At 37.8% G+C, this 9,944-nt stretch overlaps 1 long non-coding RNA gene across 2 annotated transcripts in view; it reads left to right on the top strand.

Annotated features, from left to right (window-relative positions):
- The first annotated feature begins 1,470 nt into the window (after positions 1 to 1,470).
- Positions 1,471 to 9,944, top strand: part of LOC136291813 (uncharacterized) — a 34,686-nt gene continuing 26,212 nt past the window's right edge. For both annotated transcript variants that reach the window (XR_010721745.1, XR_010721746.1), the window contains exons 1-3: positions 1,471 to 1,590; positions 3,016 to 3,162; positions 5,199 to 5,374. This is a non-coding gene — a long non-coding RNA (uncharacterized lncRNA). The remainder of the gene's footprint in view (positions 1,591 to 3,015; positions 3,163 to 5,198; positions 5,375 to 9,944) is intronic.

Below are 9,944 nucleotides of genomic sequence, written 5' to 3'. Positions count from 1 at the left end.
TTAATAAGGCTATAAATACTTAGTCAAGAGCTTCACCAGAAGAAGAAGGAGTAATCTTGTTGACTTGAAAGTACAGATACTAACAGAAGAATATCGTTAAATGTTTCTGTGTTTGACAGGTATCATTTGACATCTAGCCATTTCACTGACAAACTCTAGGCTGTAGTGCTATAATAAAAACTACAGTCACTCCTCATGACCACTCAGTCTACAGATACACTCTTATGTCATCAGCAATCGTGGATTCTGTTGACTATTATTGTTAATATGTCCAAACAGAAACACACAGGTTATGACTTGAAAATCAAGCCGTGTGATGTACAGTATTCCCCTTAGAGTAGTTTTGGTGCCATGGCCTCAGCCTCTGTATATTCTTTGATCCAAATAAAATTCACTGCCCACTGGCTATGAAGCACTTCTCAGGTCTGCACCATCATCACCAAATACTTCATAGTCCTTTACTGAAGCAAGCCAGAATTCATATATCAAGTTAACAGAGAGCAATCAGCACAGAGACAAAAGTGTGTGCAAGCTTGAGAGGATAAATAAAATGCTGACTGCATGGAGAACAGCTATAATCAGAATTAAGACCTTAGTCCGTGAGACCTTATGCAAGGCAAAAGAAGGAAATGATTTGTGATGGAATTGCATGTATGACATATCCAAGATAGTATTATGGTTCAGTTGTACTGCAGCTGTAATCATGCAGACCTTCCATTCCAGGATCAGAAGAGGAAGCAGCATAATGCACAGCTAATCATCTATTTCACCCTTTTGTCATTACTGCTTCTGTCAGTTATAATGCCATTCCTTAAAAAACAAGGGATGGTTCTTGGGAAAGAAAAAGAATTTTTCCCAGATTTGTGTAGTTTTCTGGGTGCAATAGAAACTTTTGATTCATGACTGAACTACCTTATATGTAATAAAGAATGTATCTGCTTTTAAGAAAAAAAAATATAACTGATGTTGCAGGTACAGAAGCTGAGCATAGAATATGAGTGTTAGTTGCACAGAAAGCATTCCAAGCTAAATTTTCCACAAAAATAAGTAGGTAAATTTGTAATTAGATGCCTAAGCTTCTTAGGTATTTAACATCCACTGAATAATACCAAGCACTTTCTGTAACAGACTTTGAACAGGCACTTTTGTCACTTTTATGAGGTACTTAACTGGAACTTCAATTCCCTCTAAAACAAATAAACAAACAAACAAAAAAACCCCAACAGTAGAAACACCCCAAACCACACTTGCACAAATGTGGATACTTAAAAAATATTACTATTTTTAACTATAGAGTGAGCTGGTTTATTGTCCAGTTTGCTTTGACAGTTCAGGGATTAAAAGCTCTACCCTTAAGCTGCCAGGTGTCCTTGCAGATGCTGTTGGGACTAAATACAGGGAACAGTCACATTATCTTCTGGCTTCCTGGAATGGGCCAGGCTGCCTAATTGGAGAACAAGGCTTCTGAAAGGAAAGTGTGAACAAGCCTAATTGTCAGCACCAGCCTGATTAACTTCAAGGTGCAATGATATAAACCAGAAGCAGAGACAGAACCAGGAGAAAGTGCAAAGAAATGTTTAAATGAGGCTGGTAAGCTTGTTTCTCAAGTTTTGGGTTTTTGGGGAGTTTTTTGTTTGGTTTTTTGTTGTTGTTGTTGTTGTTGTTGTTGTTGTTGTTGGGGTTTTTTGGGTTTTTTTTGGGGGGGGGTTGGTTTTTTTTTTTTTTTTTTTTTTTTTTTTTTGCTACTATTTTTTCTACCACCGCTGCAAGCTGAGAGGAGCATTATATCGTTAGGGAGTGGAGAACACTAGCTGAAAAACCAAGCTTTGCCTTAAGATGTCTGCTGTTTGAACAAAACCTGATCTTTACCTTGTCAGGCAGTTGGCAAGTACTTGACCTGAAACCCTATTGTTCCCCTTGCATTCCTAACGTGATTCAGCAACAGAAACTAAATTTGGCAGCTAGTAATAATGACATTAGAAAAACTGACGAAGAAGAATTTTTGTTAATACTTTCTTCTTCTTTTTTCCCCTACCATTCTGGTTGCAGAAATCGACCCTCACTCAGCCCTGGGATTAGTGAAATGCATGGCATGATGGTTTTCCATGTTACTGCTTCTAGCTCAGCTGTAGAAACAGAACCTTACAGCTCCTAGAGGTAGAAAATCTTCTCTTTAAATGAAGTAAGGTGGAACTCTCTGTCTGCTGTTTAGTAAATCTTTTAAATGACAAAGTGGTTCCCACATGCTACTATAATTGCTCTGTGGGTAAGAAGTACAGAAGCAGTTCCATTTATGGGGATAGAATAGATCCTTGATATTATGTATCTGGCCCATATGAGAAAGTTTCAGCTCCTTCTGTGGCAGAGGAGCCCACAGCTGTATAGAGCTTGTTTTACATCTAGACTGCTCCTTAGTGACTTAAATGTACACTCTGGGTTCTTGATGAACCAACAAATCTTGCTCTGCTCAGTATACAATAGTAGCCAATGTCAGCTATGTCCAGCTACTTCCAGGAGGTAATTTCATTTACTTATTGTGAAACCCCAAACTGTTGCTTTTGTTCATTCTATTTTATATATCTCTTTAGTTCAAACTGGATTGTTCCAGCTCTCATGGATAAGCAAGCTGAATTCAAAACTGGGGTTTCCCCATTGTAGTGACCTGGTGCAACAGCAGCAGTTGGGACCATGCAGATTCAAGTGCTTTACCTGCAGGAGAACACCTCCACGCCTCCTCAGCCCTTTCACAGCACTGTACCAGGCTGTAAAGGCCAATTTTAGGCTATTCATATGGAGAAGGAGGGAACTGGATGATCAGGCAGGACATTTTCCACACAGAGCTGTTCCTTACCTCATCAACAGAAAAATCAGCAGGCTGGTTTTGGCACAAAAGTTGCTATTTGAACCTTTAGAGATTTTCATCTTTGATGCTAATCCCAGCAACACGTATTTTCTATCTTTTTTGGTACTTTCTTGACTATGCTAAACAACCCTTTTTTTTTTTTTTTTTCTCAGTACATTGCCATGTGATTATCTATTGAACATCTCTCTTCCACATCTTCTCCCACTGATAATCGAAGAAGGATGTTCTGGTGTTCTTGGAAAAAGAATACCAGAATTCAACTCAGTATGTCAGACTGGGGTTTCTCAAGTCACTGAGAGGTGATGAAAAACTTCATACTGTCTTGGTTCTTTTGGTTATACTTTTACTAGTATGTAATAGAACTGTACAAATGACTCTCTTGGAGAGATTCTAGACTGCATCTGCCTTTTTTCCTGTGTCATTGTCAGCAAAGGCAGAGCTGTTTTGGTGAACTGCTCAGTGTCTGATGTGGTGCGTGAGGACTGACTGACACATGCAGAATGTAAACTTCTTTTGAATTAGAGCAGTTGTTGAGTAAGAAAGAGACAAGCAAAACTGTTGAAAAATGCCAGTTATTAGAGCTGGACAAATTTCTGCTATTAGATAATGTAATTATTCCCCAAACTGTACTTAATTATCAGGTACACAGATAAATTGGCATTTTTCTTCCTTTTTTAAATATTGAAAATTAATTGAAAAAGGCTTTTAACAAAGATAATTAAACAAATATGCTATGAAACAAGGCCATGTGCAATTTCATTTTATGTGTAAATTACATGTAGGCCCAAAGGGGATGCAGTCTTATTATACAGTTTGTTCCTCTATTAACATTTCAATGGAAAGACTTTTCCTCCTGGTTTGGAGGAAAACAAGGAAAGCAAGAGATATATGCTCGAGCTACATAAAGATAGAGGACCTGGAAAAGCTCTGTTATTCCTCCTCTCAACCCCCAAAAAAGAAATGAAAGAGGATAAGGTTGTGATCTCTACAGATGAGAGGAGATTGCAGAAGTGTGAAGTGCAGCTGATTTCATTCTGTAGTAGACTGGACTGCAACTTGAATCAGGTCCTAAGTCTTGATACTGAAATGTTAGTTCCCTGCTGGAATCTGTTCATGGCAGGACCTCAGTACAGAGTACAAAACCCAGCAGAAACAGTTATATTGAACCTCCCTGCTTTCCCAGGACCTACCTTCTTCAGACAAATAAATGCAGAATTCAGAGAACTGTAGCTACTAATCCAAAGTGTTTAAACACAGCACAGAGCAGTTGTATTTATAGAAAATCTGAGAAAATCAGCTTCTGAAGTTTTCAGCTTCAGCTCTTCCCCTCTCACTAAGAAGTTCCCGACATATCCCCCAGTCAACTGTGGTGGGTTTAGCCACATAATCATTATCCTTTTGTGGTTTTGTGCACTTTTGCTTCAAATATATGGACTGTTGTCTAAAGAAACAAGCTATGTTGGGTTCATTTTAAGTTCACACTGCCAGAAAGCACATACTGTGTGTCTGCCATCATGGACACCTTAATTTGATTCAGAGAGGCTGTGGAGTCTTGCCTCTCTGGGGATATTCACAGTCTGTCTAGATGTGATCCTGTGCAACCTGCTCAAGGGGAACCTGCTTTAGCAAGGAGGTTGGACTAGAGGATCTCCAGAGGTCCCTTCCAGCCTCAAACATTCTGTGATTCTGTGAAAAATAATTAGTGCTGAGAAAAGTGGCAACATTTTCCATAACAAGCAGGAGAGGACAAAGCAAGATGGGCTCATTCAAGTGATGTGCAATTTAACATAGCTAAGTGTGCTGTAATCTAGAACAGGCAGCATCACAAATGGACTCTAGTTTCTTGGGAAGAGATTAAAGAGTGAGAGTGAAAAAAAAATAAAGAAAATTTATTCTGAAAATGAGAAAAGTTTTTGAACTGAGAAACTTTATTTATTTAAAGGTTTGTTAAGAACTGCCCTGAATTACCTTCCTGGGAGGTGATTCCAGCTGCCAATGAGCATTTAAATCTAACAATAGACCAAAACTGCAGCAAATGACTGGCAAGTGAAGTCAGATAAACTAGGAAGATATAAAAATATTTAATAGTCAAGGTAGTTAGGAGGAATAGCAAATTAGCAAAAGCTTTTGAACCTTTGTACCTTTTGAATCTTATGTACCAATTTTTCTGCATCAAAGCAGGATAACTCTCTTAATTAATTCAAAAATATTATTTTGATTAATAAAGAGATAATTAAGAGAAAATAGATGGTCTGAGATGTATGAGAAGTCAGGCTAGATGATCTGCTTGGTCCTATCAGGCCCTAATATTTCAAAATGTGTGAATTATTTTCAGATTTTTCATACAGACAAAAGAGGACGCTTTCTATGCTTCCCCACTGGGGAAAATCATTTTCCAAGCAGCTGTAAAGAACACTGCTACATTACAGGAACTAAAGACAGATCCAAAGATAAGGATTACCAGCCTTCCAGATGGACTACATTTTGCATAGAAAGTTAAACAATGACTAGGTAATTGTTGACTACTGTTTACTGAAATAATCATCACTGTCACCTTCCTTCTCCTCCTCTCACATTGTATCTACCTGTTGTCTTTCACTGTGTATTTGAATTAAATGAGACACGAATACTTTTTTTTCTTATTATTAAAATGCAGACTTAATCTCTTCCAGGAACTTCTTGTAATATCTAACGTATAAATATGCAATAATAAGTACATAAGTACTTTTGCCTGTAATGAAAGGTGTCCCTGCCCATGGCAGAGGGGTTGGAACTACATGATCTTTAAGGTCCCTTCCAACCCAAACCATTCTATGATTCTATGATTATTAGAAGGGAAAATTGGGTGAAGTCTCTTTTTTTACATTATCAAAGGCATTGCTTTGTTTCCACTGCTCAGTTTTGCAGCCAGCAAATGAATCATCTAAAAGTACCACTATGTGTTTGAACCACAAAAACTTAGGTTGGGTGTATATCAGTTTGGATATGTTGTGTTTTCCATTCTCCTGGGACTCAATTTTGTCCTTTATTTCAAGGTCCATGTGATTTCAAAAGTATAGAGTAAGGTTCCAGTATTTTTATGTGTGAACTCACAGTTCGTTATTGACATTTCTTCTCAACACTGGGGTAATTTAAACATCTAATTTATTTGCATCTAATGAATTACTAAATGAAGTCATGCACTTTTAGCTGAATGGTCAAGCAGCCTGCTATTCCACTAGCTTTGTAGATTTTTTTTTCATGGAATATTTAATTGATCCAGACACCCTCATTTGTCTCCTTTCTGGAGAAGGATCAGCTGTTAAGATCTCAGATCCTCTGTTTTCCCACAGATACCTTCCAATGGGCTTCTGAAAGAGGACAATGATAATAAATGCCCTCCTTTTTGTGTCTCACTGAAATGTCCAAACTTATTTACTTCATTCTCTCTCTTATAAAAGAGTGGTGGATATGATTGGAGTTTGAGTCACAAGCAATAGGTGTGATTTCTGACTATTTCTGCTTAGACCTTAGAACCTATTCTGAAGATTTCCTGTCTCTTGTATGCTCCAAAGACATTTTTATCAGCTATTGTTAGAAATAGCTTTTTAATTTCTTTATGTAATTACTGAACATTGAGACTTTAAAAATACCATTCTGGATACACAATCAATTAGTTTATTAATAAAAGACAAACAACACTTGCACACGGAGGCACATTTTGTTCAGAGCTATATTGTTATTTCACAAATGACACCTTTTCTGGAATGTGTGCTCAAAGATTTATACCTGAGTTGGTTAAAAGAAAAGATCTAACAGAGTCATAAGACCTTTTCAATTCCAATTTTGTGGTACACCTATGTGCTTCCTCTGCAAGGAGGATGAGGAAGGAGGTTGGTCCCTCTGAGTGCTTCCCAGAGTTGGAGCCCCAGGGACACACCCCAGAAGTGAGGACTGCCCAGTCACGGAGGTGGTGACAGAGGCTCTCATGGCATACAGCTGTATATCAATGGACAAGAATAGAGTGGGTAGATACAGCATTTTCTTTCAGGCTTGGAGTTTAACTCTTCCCAGTTATTCTTGTTTAAGTTTGATGCCTAGTGTATTTAAATCACTGAATTGCAACATTAGAATTAAAGAAAAAAAAATCCTGAAGACTCAGCGGTAATTTAATTTCAGTGATTTTCAATATTTTGTATATGTGCTGTTTTTGGCTGTGGTAGAGTTAGCTTTCTTCCCATTGACTGGTATGGGTGGGGGCACTTTTTGGGCTTGTGATGAAAATGTAGAGATGCTTTTGTTATTGCTGAGCAGTGTTTTCACAGAGCCAAGGCTTTTACTTTCCCTTACTGCCATGCTGTCGAGGAGGCTGGGAGAAGACTCAACTGGGTCAGGTGACCCAAACTGACCAAAGGGATATTCCAGACTATATGGCATCATGCTCAGTATACATAGAGAAAGAAGGGGGACATTGGCAGCAATGGTGTTTGTCCTCCCAATTAATTACGTGTAATGGGGTCCTGCTCTCCTGGAGGTGGCTGAACACCTGCCTCCAATGGGAAGCAGTGAATTAATACCTTATTTTGTTTTGCTTGTGTATGTGGCTTTTGCTTTCCTTATGAACTGTCTAATTTTACCCCATGAGTTTTCTACCTTTTACCCTTCTGATTCTCTCTTCATTCCCACTGGTGGGGGACTGAACAAGTGGCTGCCTGGGGCTTGACTATTGGCTGGGGTTAAACCACAACAGCATAATATGCAAAAAAAAAAAAAAAATCAGAGATACAGTACTGAAAGCAACAGGGTACTGAAAGATGCAGGGTTATCTTCATGATCAAGTTGCTAAAGAGTGAGAATGTGACTTTGAGGCCAGTTCCTGTCAGCAGGCAAAATTCATCTATTTATTATAAAGTAAAAATTCAGAGCAAAACATCATTTAAAAACAAATATGATATATGATGGTATTAAAAATGAAAAGAGGAATAGCACATGTCTCCAGATATATATGTACACATATATACATAGAGTTTATGTCTATAGTCTTTCCAGTGAAGAATCTGCCAGTCCGTGTCACCCTATTAATTGTAAATAGATCTTAACCAAAGGATGTATATTGTGTCTAGATTTAAAAGCATATGAGGTTCAGATATTTATGGGCAGAAGTTTTCACAGTCTGCATGAGCAAGACAAAGCACTTTCAAACTGGGACTTGACACTTGCGATATGCATGCATGTCTCAGTTACACAGTAGTCAGAGGGGTAGGCATGCAGAGAAAGAATATTTTATAAGTCGATATCAGTAAACTTCAAAAGCAGGCCCAATGATGGAAGGGAAAGCTGTTCATAAGGTACAGTGAGCAAGAGCATACCTTTAAAAGCTTGGCAAGCAAAAGCCAGGATGTGATAGATGCTGTAATTCAGAACTAGAGGCCAATGCAGCAGAGATACAGCTGGAGTGATGTACTGCCTGTTTGTGCTGCCAAGGTCTCTGTGTGAATAAGATGAAGTTTGAAGATCACATTTCTAGGAGATAGTTCAGCAATCAGTTCTGGATCCTAGACCAGATTAAACTGCCAAATAAGTAATTGATCTGTATGAGTATTTTAATTTGAATTTATTCTGTGCAGGACCCTAATGTGATTTGATTTAATTTATATTTTTATTTTATGTTTTTACAGGACACATACGCTTTCTTTTGCCCCTTGAAACACTTACTTGTGAAATATTTTTTTTATGAATGTTCCCCAAGGGAAGTTACAAGTTGATTTAAAGGCATATGATTAAGAAGAATACAATCCAGAAGAAAGGCTGGTTATGTGCAGTGTAGGGAGTGAATCAGGTAAATGTCCCTCTATGTGACATTACCTGTAGCAGCAAGTCACCAAACAGCAAGGTTTCCTAAAGTTTCTAACAAAAATGAGTATACTCCAGTTGGAAATTTAGCTACAAATGTTAAAGGAAACATCAAAATATGTCAGATATTTTCAAAGGTGTAATCACTGCAGCCCAGTAGAAATCTTGGTAGCAATCATCCCCAAGAGAATGGATTCGAATCATTCGGATGCAGGGAGATTGAAATTGCTTGCCTGCCAAAAGTTGCATAGTAACAAAAATTCATTTTGTTCTGGTCAGGGCATTCTGTACACCACTGAATATAATCAAAATGTCACCATTTTTAAGGTCAATATCTTTGTTATGTGAAGAAAGCAAAATGGATGTACATTGTATTAATTTTCATAACACCCCATTTCATATGTCATTACTGGAAAGATTTTGTTGATTCATTTAGTGGGTTTTCTGTGATTTTTAGTTTTTCTTTCAGTTTTTAAATTTTTATCCAGCTTCTCATTTGTACTCAGGGCAGAAGTCATTTTATCTAATTGTATTTGGTGACATCATAGTATAAGTGGAACAAACCACCAAGAGATTCATCCCCTTCTAAGATTCGTGGGATGAATCATGCTCTGGAGGTGCCTGTCTCTCTTCACTGAAAACAGAGGCAGCTGAGATAATTGGCCTAGACTAGGTGCCTAATTTTTAAATGATTAATGTTAGATGAGGTGAATCTTACCTTAAGAGGGTATTTTTAAGGGCAGTCAGTGTGTATACAAATGTAATTAGTAATGCCATTATGAAAGTCCTCCATTTAATCAGAGAGGTTCAAATGTGATGCTTCTCAATGATAATCAGCATTTGAAATCAAATACCTTTTTAGTATGCCAGAGTCACTGCAGGAAACTATGGACTGGGATTCAGTGGCTTTTCTTTCAACAACTTTTTTACACAGGAAAAAAGCCTTGAGTTCTGCTGTGCCTTAACTGTAGCCATCAGATGGTCCTCCACGCCACAGTGTGACATTCACTACTAATTTACAGTCCCAAAAATGCAACTTGGAGGAAAGCAAATTGCTATTTTCTGCAGCTATGTTAGAAAAAGTTGTTCCAGTGAAATGGCTCATTCATCCTCTGTTCAAGCTAATGCACTGTAGTATTTGCTGTAAGTAAGGTATAGTCCAAGGGCATTTTGAGGAAAATAGATAACTGAGTAACTCTGACTGAAAACAACCTAAAATTTGTAAGTCTGCCAAATTCTTCCTAACATT

Source organism: Chamaea fasciata, unplaced genomic scaffold (assembly GCF_029207755.1).
Source record: "Chamaea fasciata isolate MVZ Bird 193981 ecotype frontalis unplaced genomic scaffold, bChaFas1.0.hap1 SCAF_7, whole genome shotgun sequence".
In the NCBI taxonomy this organism is placed as follows: Eukaryota; Metazoa; Chordata; class Aves; order Passeriformes; family Sylviidae; genus Chamaea; species Chamaea fasciata.
Note: the sequence above shows the minus strand (reverse complement) of the source record. Positions and strands in the feature narration are given on the sequence as shown.